We start from the raw sequence: 10,265 nt of genomic DNA, 5'->3' as shown, positions 1-10,265 counted from the left end.
TAAGGCTTGGATTTCATAGCTTATGAACATTTCGTTCTTCTTTTTGTTCATAAAGTTTTTACACATACTCCACTTGTATATCTCTCTTATAAAATTTCTTATAAAATTTAAAATATAAAAGCTGCAGCTAGGGAAATTTTCATATTGTTTACCATGAACTAAAAAAGATCCATCAATCAATTGAAGTATTAATTAATTGTTGCTTCTTTATTTTGCTTTTCTTTTTCATTTCTCCGCACCCTGAAATTTTTGATTTGTGGATCGAAGTCGTGCAATGGCCACATGACACCATGTCATCAATGTGCATGCATGATAGCAGGAATGATCAAATTGACCGGTTAATGCCTTCGTCTGGTTTAATTTTTAAACCAGTGTATTTTTTAAACTCTCAGCTATATATTTTGTGTGGGAAACTTTTGTTGATTATCATTTTTGCCAGCTTAGTCTGCTTGCCCATGACATTGTTTCACACCTAGTACATAATTTTCTGTTTTAATATTGCCATGGTTTCCATTTTGTTGTGTTTGTCTCCCTCGGAGTACCTTTTTGTTAGCATCTCTTTTTTGCTTGAGAATGACCTAGAAAAGCTAGAAATATCTAGAAGTGGCCCTGTGTGGACTAGCATGCATGCAGACAGTAGTGCGTGGGATCATGTGGGATTCGATCCCGACAAGCAAGCAAGGGCGCATGGCTCAATATCCTCCATGCAGCAAGAGACAATCGTATCTATTCCGACCAGCTCATTAGTTGGATAGATTTGATTTGATCGATGTCCTTTTATTACTACTCCGTAGTAACTTAATTACAGGATTGAATCGTCGCCTCTATGCAGTAGCCACTAGTGTAGTACTCCACCCGCATATGCACTCCGCCTCCAGTAGCCCCCTTCCTCTTCTTTCTCCATCTCTTTGTTTTTCTTTCTTTTTTGTGTGAGAAATTTCCAAGCCATTCATTCTCAATCATTACTAAACAAAAAAGAGCAGATGGAATAAAAATTACAACCAGGTCCGTGGACAACCTAGCAACGACTACAAGCAGCAGGGGAGGGGGGAGGGGGAGGCAAAGGCGTGCAGCCGTCATCGCACCTCCCTCGCTGGAGCAGGGCAAACCATATTGTAGTACACAATGAAAAAGTCGTCTTGCTAAGGCCCCATATGACCAACACACTAGGAAGCAAGCATCGCTGATGAAGAAAGTCGTAGATTTGAAGGATCAAACCTATAAACACCCAAACAGAGACGAATGAAGAACGGATCCAAACAGCTCCATCGAAAACCAACACCGACTGAATCCGGCGAGATCCAATGGAGACACTCCTCCGCAGGTCCTCCAGCGATGGTAGATGCACCATCGGGATGGAGATAGAATGTGAAAGACATTATTTCTATCGAGGTACATTGCCATCGCCACATAGCGCCAACCAAGATGCTAAACCTAACAAGAACGAGCACGGGCCCCTCCCACTGACGGTGGATCGAGGTCCTCCGCACGTCTATGGCCCAAAGGCCATCGAAGATGGGACGGGCCGGTGGCAGGGCCAACGGGAGAAGGAAATCATATGATATTTTCTTGTGGAGGAGAAAACAGTTAATTATGAGCTACCCACATGCACCACACCACAAACTACCATGTAGAAGCAAACAAACAAACAAATGAGATTAAGCAAGCAGTATTCGCACTGGATCAATTCCAATAAATAGGTTGATCTCACAATACATATCCGGCCCAGCCATCATCCACTACAGGAAAAAGGTTGTACACCGAGTGTTTTTCCACATGCACTGGGCAAACACAACCTTTGCAAGCGCCGACAATAAAGCACTTGGCAAACTAGAGGAACTCAAGAAAGACAGCCATTTGCCTAGTGCCACCGAAAAAACACTCGGCAAACAATACATACGACACTCAGCAGAGATTTGGCTATCGGATACGCCAGGGCCATGTGTCCCTTACCACCGCCGATGAAGATGGTGTGACGATGGGCTGCCCTTTCTTGAGTGTCAGCAAGCTAACACTCGTCAAATATTTTTAAATTTATTTTTTAGATACAGAAAAGGTTTGTCATATGCCAATAAATAACACACCGTAAATTATTTATTTTTCCTATTATTTTCTTTCAATTGTGCTCTTTTCTTTTCTTTTCTTTCTTTCCTGCCATTTCTCTCCCCTTCTGCCCCGCAACTATTTTCTTCCATTTTTCTGCCACTTTTTTTCATCACTCTTTCTCTCCCACCACTCTTTCCCCTACGTTTCCTGCCCTCTTTCTTTACATCAACCTTTTCCTACTTGGTGTTTCTTTTCTTCGAGAGGGAACAATCCGTGTCTCCCATCACTTGTATTTGATTGCAAAATTGTTTGAGAGAGACCATCTTCATCCTACACCTCCTATAAATTGATAAACTTTAGGTCATCCACTTTGAGGGAAATTTGTTGATCCCTACAAAAATTTATGCTTTGAGGTACGGTCTAACAAAGTCTATAAGAATAAAATTGTGCAGTAGACATCACACCACAACTTCTTGCGCTTACAACATCTGTAGGTGAACCGCTGACATAACTTGTTGAGTTTCAGTGACTGGCACAAGCCCCTGTAACTGGAATTGCACACCGTTGTGCAAAAATGACATACACTTAGCACTCCAAGCAACATCCATAATGCATTGTGCCTCTAGCTCGTCCATGCCAAGGATTATATCATATGAGCCCAGTGGAAATAACTTTAAAGGGGAACATAAAGTATACCTTTGTTTTTGGTTCTTGCAAGTTGTCACTTCCAAATGCACGACAAAATAGCCCTGTCCGCAAACTTCACTTGCAATGGCTGCCCCAGTGCACGAACCTTTGACCAATCTTGAGCAATTTCGGTGATAATGAAGCTATGTGCGATTCCAGAGTCGACTAGTATCAATAGCAAACGTTTATGCATTTGTCCCAACAACCAGAAAGCCTTAGGAGCTTCGGTTTCATCGTAGCTGCCGTTTGACAGGAGGAATATGTCTTCTACAATAGTTTCCGGAGGCGGTGGAGATGAGTCTGGAGATGGTGGAGTTGACATCATGCCCACCAGCTCCTCCATCACGTGCAACTGCACCGTGGAGGCGCAAACATGTCCGTGCCCCCACTTTTCTCTCGAGGTGAAACATAAGCCTCGCAACCGGGGGTTGGCATCCAAGGCTTTAAGCTTATCATCAGTTGCCATTGTCTGGGCTACAACGTCCATCAGTCGAAGTGGAGCTCGGCAATGATGCAAACACCAGCTTGCTAGTAGTGGAGGCAGAGGAAATGGGCATCGACAGTGGAGGTCTTGCACAAAACCGTGACACTTTTGCCAACGTCGCTGTTGGTCGTTGCAAGGCTAGCTCCGCATTCTCCTGCCGCAAAAGGTCCATCACTTCTTCCTATAATTCAACAAGAACCACAACAATTTCCAAGCCATGGGGACGATGTAACATGATAACAACTTTAACATGACTTTGTAATCCATTCATAAACTAAGTAGTAAAGAATAAAGGATCCCAAGAGCTATGATGAGCAAGTAATCTATGCATGGCTATATTGAAATTCTTAGCATATTCTAGACACTGCAAGTTTTTCTTAAATGAGGAAACTCTGGAAGTAGGTGTTCAAATTTTTATCTGCCAAGCTATTTTAGGACTGCAGCAACAAAATACTCTCATAGTGGAAATTCGGTACGATTTTTCGACCATCCCAAGCACAAAGATGCATCACCTTTGAAATGGACTACTACCATATCTACCCATGTTGTTGGTTCAATGTAAGAAACGCGAAAATAGACATCACATTGGATGCACCAACATGTCAAGTTATCGCCATTGAACTCAGGGCAGTCCAACTGAGAAGACATTGTGCAACTCCTAGTACTAGAATCACTACCATCACTGGGACCCAAGAGTGGTACAGTAGGAAAAGGGGTACAAAACTCACCATTGGCCGGGATTTGCGACAAAAGCACTGGTCTCCCGAGGACCGAACCCCGAGCCGTTGGTGAAGTGTTGTAGCCATTTTTCCCATGATTTTCGCCACTGAGAGATTGTTTAGAAGAGGGTGCGTCCGTCATGGTGGACTCCACCGCTAGTCATTGGGTTGGTGAGGAGGGGGCTGACCGCGATCTTGGCAAGCTTAGTGCGGTTCTCGCCTAGATTCATCTACAGCTTGTCCACCTCTCGACTGCCAGGTTGCTAAGACATTCACCGCGGGCTCGAGCGACGCCAGCATTGAGTCCATCTTAGAGACCATGGGCTCCATCTTATCCAGCAACTTCTGGATCGCCATGAGCACCTTGGTCATGGTGCCCTCTCTATTCCTTCGCTGCCGCCATCTGTTTTGCAAATATGTCTCCTCCATGATCACTTTGAGACTACGAGCACACACGGTCCAGATTTTTAAGTGGTGGGGGATGAGAGTGGCAATCTGAAACCAAATGATATGGACCAAGGTAATTAGCTCTAGATCTAGCATAGGATTTTAGATGACATTGAAGTAGTAGTAAGAAGGGGATATGGAGAATAGAGCCAGAAGGAGGGAGAAGGGTTACACGCCACAAGCGGCCGGCACAGGGGTTTATTCTTTGAGGTTCTCCTCCTTTATTGGACCCACGCCGAGCCGGCGTTTCCTATATGGCACCTTAAGCGCCGGTTATAGTACACTTTGCAAACGGCCAAACACCCCCTCCCCCGAGTTGGGCCAGCTCATCTACCTTTTTCTGCCTTTTCCCACTAAAAACTATGCCCGTGGGCGGGTTTCGAACCTGCAACTTCTTCATTCATTGTACTAAGCCATAGTAACAAACCGACACCCACATCTGATGTGATTATTTTACATCTTCATTGTTTTCTTCTTTCTTTTTCATTTTTATTCTTTTCATTTCTTTCCTTTTTTTCCTTTTCCTTTATTCTCTTTTTTGGAACGGTTTTGTTCAGTTTTTTATTTTTATTTTTTTGTTTTCATTCTTTGGCTAAATGAGTGAACTTTATTTAATTTCGTGAATTTATTTTTCAAAATTGATGAACCTTTTCAAATTCATGAACTCTTTTTTCAAAACCGATGAAAATTTTCTCAAATTTGTGAACTTGTTTTAAAAGTTGATGAACTTTATTTCAAAATTGTAGAACTCTTTTAAAAATTTGATTGATTTGTGCCTAGCTTATTTGCCAATTATTTGGGGGCTTCCTCTCACGCCTGGACCTGGCAGGCCCCTCGTGGGACGTCTCGTTGTCACGGTTGGAGCGTGTTCCCTCACAAAATTGAATCGAATGGATATATATCTATATCGGAAGAAGTCCAATTTAAACCTTAATCTTGTAGGGGTTAGATAAATCGAACCTGCAACTCCCAATCCCGGAAATTAGGACCCTGAACTAACAATTCCCGGTCTAAATCAAACCTTACAGCCGTTTGCTGCCTAAAACGCTGATGTGGCAATGCTTGACCGGGATTCTTATTAGTGGTGGCCCAACAAAGCGGTGGGGTTATAAACTGAAGAAAATCATACAATAGATGATATAAACCTGAGACGAATACTTGGCATAAATCTGGGAGGAACATTTGGTGCCATTTGGTACATATAAACTGCAGAAATAAACTATAGTACTGGGAGAAATATTTAGCATACACGTTGGACAGATTGCAAGGAATAAATCTAGGACATTTGGTACATATAAACTGTAGAAACAAAACCTGAGACATTTCGTATATATAAAATGTAGAAATAAACCTGGGGCATTTGGTACATATAAACTGCAGAAATAAATCTGGGGGCATTTGGTACATATAAACTGCAGAAATCTTGGATATTCATAATTCATAAATCTGGGAGATTACACCAAAGATGGCAATATTCTGCAACGTCTGGCAGTGCATAAACATTACATGTTTGCGACATTAAACCAAACTTGGCAGTGCTTGCAAAATAATCAAAAATATTGAGGACACGGGACACATGACTTTGGCACTAGTAGTTGCCACTGCAAGTGAAATATGCATAACTTGGCACTGAAGATGCAGATCTTCCTCTGCCCCTTTTTGCTCCAGTTCTAGAAGCATTTGTTCCAAGCAGTGAAGATGAAGATGTTCCACCAGGCACTGAAGATGCTCCAGGTTGAAAGGGTGCAGATCTTTTTCTTGGAGGTTTGAACTTGTTTGATGGGGCTGCAGCTTGAGCAGTTCTTGCTGCAGTAGGGGCAGCAGCTTGAGAACTTCTTGGTGCAGCTTGGGCAGCAGTATGAGTTCTTGGTGTAGCTTGGGCAGCAGGTTGAGAAGTTGGTGCAGCTGGGGCAGCAGTTTGAGTAGTACTACCTTGTGCTTGCTGTAGAAATAAGTAAAATACAATCTGAACTCAAATATTTATTTGAAATTCTATAATATTCATCTAAACTCTGTAGTATTCATATACAATCAATCAAATTCTCTAATAAGTAAAATACAAAAAGAACACAAATATTCATTTGAATTTCTATATGATTCATCTAAATTCAGTAGTGTTCGTCTAAATCAATTAAATTCTCTAATATTCATCTAAAATGCAGGAAACATACCTCTGCTTTCTTGCTCTTAACTAGGTGTGCATTCTTTTTCTTTCCTCTATCTGGATTCTTTTTGCAGCTACCTTATTGTGTCCAATGCTACCACACAATGAACACTTGATCACAGTTTCATGTTTGTTCATTTTCTTACCCTTCGGCTTCTCTGTTTCTTCCCTCTTCCTGTCATTGTTAGAAGGCCTGCCTGGCATTTTCACATATCCAGGTGCTTGTGGCTGAGGATTTGGAGAAACTGGCCACATCTCCTCACCCTCAACAGGCTGCAAACAGTGGTCATATTTTTTTTTGCACATCAACTGAATAGCAAGGGTGGATGAAATCATCTACTTTTTTTCCACACTTGTAGATGGCACTAATTGCATGGCAGCAACGAAGACCCGCCAACTGGAAGTATCCACATGAGCATGTCCATTTATCAAGATTTACAGTGTATTGTCTTCCTCTGCCATTGATGTGCTTCACTTCAAATCCATCTGTGCCATTCCAAAGCACTTCAACAAACTGTGTCCTTGCAATACTTGCCTTCAACTTCTTGAAAATGCTAGGACATATTGTCCCATTCCACTTCTCACTCTTTGCCATTTGTTATTGCACTCTAATAAGTATATTCTTCCTGATTCTCTCTTGCATGGAAATTATTGGATAAAACCTTGCATCTACTATTGAGTGATTGAATGACTCACAGAGATTATTGTCGACAGACTCACAATTTGAGCCTAGCTGAAAAAATGCCCTTGCCCAATGCATAGGCTATGTCCTCATAATGTCCTTCACTCCATCAGGTGTCTCTTAAGCAAGTTTTGCTTTGCGATAGTTGAAATCTTGCTTGTTAGAAGCTTTTGCAATGGCCCAAAAAAAATTCTGCCACTCATGAGATCTATGTTTCTTTCTCCAGTTCGCATATATGTGCCTAGCACACATCCTGTGTTCTGCATTTGGAAGATAGTCTTGCATTGCATTTATTAATCCCTTTTGCTGATCTGAAATAACAACCCAGCTGGCTCCATTGTTGTTGATATCCAGATCTTTGATAAGCAGCCCAACAAACCACTTCCAACTTTCTTTTGTTTCCTTCTCAACTACAGCCCAAGCCACTGGATACATCTGGTTGTTGGCATCTCTTGCTATTGCACATAAAAGCTCCCCCTTCACTGCTCCTTTAAAGAAACAGCCATCGAGCCCTATTACTTTCCTGCAACCAGCTTTGAAACCAAGTTTCATTGCATTAAAGCAAACATAAAAACTTTGAAATATGTTTTGATCCATGTTTGTTGGGTCCAAACATACTGCAATAGTGCTTCCAGGATTGCTCCTCAATAGTTCCAACTGGTAATCAAACACTCGAGTGTATTTGTTCTTCATACCACACATCAATCTGTCCATGACAAGCTTTTTTGCATGCTTACACTTAGAAGTTGACACATCGGCAAACATATCTTGGAGAACTGTTGCTTTCATGCTGTCAATCTTCCACATTGGGTTAGCTAGTATGAAGTGTTCATATATTTGTGCAATCAATTTAGCAGTCACAAGTTTGTTTTGCCTATTCTGAGCACAATGATGTTCATCATTGAAGGTAACCACTTGCATTCTTGAAGTTCTTAATTTTTTTTGCTGCATATAATAGCCAAGGACAACCAGGCCATCCACACTTGGCCCTCACTCTATCTGACTCTGATTTTAAAAACTCAATACTCCTTTTTGTGACTATTCCATATCTTCTCAAAGCTTTGCAAAGTTGGTTCTTGCTTCTGAACACCATCGACACAATGAAATGTGGTATTTCAGTGTCATTGTTGTATCTTGGGTACTTGCTCTTCCTCTTCACTATCTGCCCATCTGAATCTTCATCATAGTTGTAGTCCTCGTCGGATGAGTCATAATTCCAGTCATCTTCCTCCCCCTCGAGCTGTACCTCCATGTTTGCAACAAGATCAATTGGAATAGGACCTGTTGAATCCATGCCAATCCAGCTTTTTGACTCTCTCATTCTTTTCTTAAACTTTCTGGCATGTCTTCTTAGTTGCACAACCTCGGAATCTTCTCCATCGTCCTCGCTATGTGGCATGTATTCAGTGTCGGAATCTGAATCTGAATCCAAATGGGTGTCTTCTCTGTCAGTAGCAGCATCATTTCTCCTTCTAATAATTATTTGTTGCTTCACTGGGCTGGATAAAACTTGTGTGATCACACCAGTTTCATCAAGCACTAGCACATCATGCTCATCTTCAGCCGGTTCTGCACTAATGACCTGATCTGGTTCTAAATCAGATAAATGCACAAGTTCATCGTCCTCAAAATCACTGCCACTCCTAGTGTCATGGCTGTCCTCACTCCACATACACATCTGCAACTCCACCCACACATATATAATCTGACATCTTCACACAAACACTGTCATTGTTAAGAAACAGCAACCCATTGAGAATTTCTTTGCCAGGAATATGAAAATAATACTTCATGGATTCCTTCAACTCTACATGATCTTTCACAAAGCCTTTCACCTCCTGTAGTGATAGTTTGTCTCTCTCAATCTCTGAAAAACCTTCATCTCCTCCCCACATAATCCAACTTTGGACTGCGGATGAACTCGCCACCAAAGTGAAATCGAACGTTCAATATGTCTACCGGGTCCATGATTTAACTGAAAAAATATAGATGAATATAATTTATCAATGATATTTCCAACACAAATCAACTGTAAAATCTGACCAAAAGACCTAGCTTTCTAGCGGCAAGAACATCCCCAATTTTGCCCCTATGAACCCTAACCCTAATGCTGTGAAATCAACGAGTAAATTACTGCTAACGAGGGAGGAGGAGTTCGGGGACGTTACCTTCGCCTTCTTCCTTCCTCGCCTCGTCACGATCGCCACTGCCGCGGCGATCACCCGGCCGTCGCCATTGCAATCGCCAGAAGCAGAGTCGAACGCCACGGGACACTAGCGATTGAGAAGAGGTCGATTGGAGGGCCGCAATGGGCTGGCCCATGCACTTTGCACACACGCGCACCGCCCTCTCTCCCGCAGATCCCTTTTTTGCTATTCTCTCCCCCATGATCCCGATCTTTTTTGGGGGGTAATCCCGATCTCCCCTTGCCACGTACGCAATCCCTGTTTGGGTTTCCTTGTAAGGTTTGACATAGACTGGGAATTATTAGTTCAGGGTCCTAATTTCAGGGATTAAGAGTTGCGGGTCCGATTTAATTAACCCCTACGAGATTAAGGTTTAAACTAGGCTTCTTCCATCTATATCTGTATATCTATATCTATATCTATACCTACTAATAATGAAACAAAGTGATATTCTTGGTTTCGTCCCGTGATTAGTTTTTTTTCGTTAGTTTTGGTCAGGTACTTGCAGTCCATCTGTACGATGTGGTACTAAACGCTACTTGATCTCGATTTTGAGTCTGTTGCTGGGTGCCTGGGCCTCAGACTGCTTTGTAAAAGGATTACTCCTTCTTACTTCCTAATTTTTGTCTACGTCCGTACACGGGCCCAAGCCGTCCATCATCTGCGCCGTGATCAAGATTCTGTAAAAAAAAAAGATAGTCTCACATGGTTTCTTGCAAACAATCCCACCATTTCAAATATGTTCGCAAGTTAAAGACAACAAGCGGCCTCGAAGGAGTTGGTCGAAAAAGGTACCATTCCTGAGAGAGACCTAAGCTCGATGAGAGGCGGTCGACGCTGCCACAAGACA

The 10,265-nt window shown here is 42.2% G+C and overlaps 1 pseudogene; it reads right to left on the bottom strand.

The window, feature by feature from the left end:
• Positions 1-6,833: 6,833 nt before the first annotated feature.
• Positions 6,834-9,197, bottom strand: LOC147973997 (uncharacterized; annotated as a pseudogene).
• Between the last annotated feature and the right edge of the window lie 1,068 nt (positions 9,198-10,265).

Source organism: Triticum urartu, chromosome 5A, assembly GCF_056163025.1.
Source record: "Triticum urartu cultivar PI428250 chromosome 5A, HENAU_Tu73, whole genome shotgun sequence".
NCBI lineage: Eukaryota > Viridiplantae > Streptophyta > Magnoliopsida > Poales > Poaceae > Triticum > Triticum urartu.
Note: the sequence above shows the minus strand (reverse complement) of the source record. Positions and strands in the feature narration are given on the sequence as shown.